This window comes from Microtus ochrogaster, unplaced genomic scaffold, assembly GCF_000317375.1.
Source record: "Microtus ochrogaster isolate Prairie Vole_2 unplaced genomic scaffold, MicOch1.0 UNK19, whole genome shotgun sequence".
NCBI classification, from domain to species: Eukaryota; Metazoa; Chordata; class Mammalia; order Rodentia; family Cricetidae; genus Microtus; species Microtus ochrogaster.
Window position 1 is genome coordinate 761,213 of NW_004949117.1, and position 1,231 is coordinate 762,443.

Consider the following 1,231-nt stretch of genomic DNA (forward strand, 5'->3'; position numbering starts at 1 on the left):
TTTCTTAATAAAAAAAAAAGAATCTAAATGTCTCTCTAGATTATGTCAACTTGACACAAGCTAGTCATCTAAGGAGGATGAACTTGCATGTCTTAGGTAATTGACAGTAATAAGGACAAATACATGAAATGATCCCTTTCTTCCCTACATTGCATTTAGTCATAGTGTTTCATCACTGCAAGAGTAACGCTAAGTAAGACACCCATGTTTTAGCAAACATATATAAAATAGATAGCATCCTCAGCATAATACAAAATATTACATAATCAAAATTTATAGTTGCCATCATGTCAGTGGTGAAATACTTTTTCAAAGCAAACAAACAAAACAAAACAACTTAAATACACTCTTCATTTCTATTCAACATTTTTGAGAAGTTCAATCCAGTGTATATAAGTCAATAAAAACAATTAAAAGGCATTCATTTTGAAAACAGAAGTAAAACTTTATTTATATTGACTATTTATGGAGACTATGTCATGAAAATAAGAGAAATGAATCCGGGTCTGGGTATATAGTTTAAGGAAAAAACATTTGCCTATCACTTATAAGTACCTAATCTTGTTCCTCAGCTACACAGCAATAAAAAAAAAACAGAAAAAAAATTTGTAATTCAAAACAAGACATGCATGCCTCAAACTAGAAAGATCTAAACAGAAAAGTAAAAGTAAATAAAGATAGCATACTACTACACAGTAATACAAGATTAACTATGGACAAAGGTACATAAATCTCTAATCAGTATACTTATTCCTCAAAATAATACCAGCAATATGTTATGAACCCTTCATATTAAGTGAAGAAAAACTCAAAGCATTCTCACGAAGATGGGCAACAAAACAGGGATGTTCATTCTCCTTATTTTTACTCCAATATAGTGCTTGAAGTCTTAGCTACTTCAATCAATAAATGAAAGAACTAAAAGGGATTCAAATAAAGGCTAATCTATCTCAGTGTGCAAATGATGTGATTCAATATATAGATACCACTAAAATACTCTCAGAGCTGTAAACATTTTCTGTAAAGTAGCAGAATGAAAATTTAACAAATTTAACAGTGGCCTTCATATATGCCAATGAGAAATACACTGAAAAAGAGATCATGGAATTGAGCTTATTAATAGTACACACACACAAACACATGCACACTCACACAAACACACACCCCTACATAGGTTTAAACCTAGTCAAGAAAACAAAAGATTACCAAAGTAAAAACTTTAAGACACTGA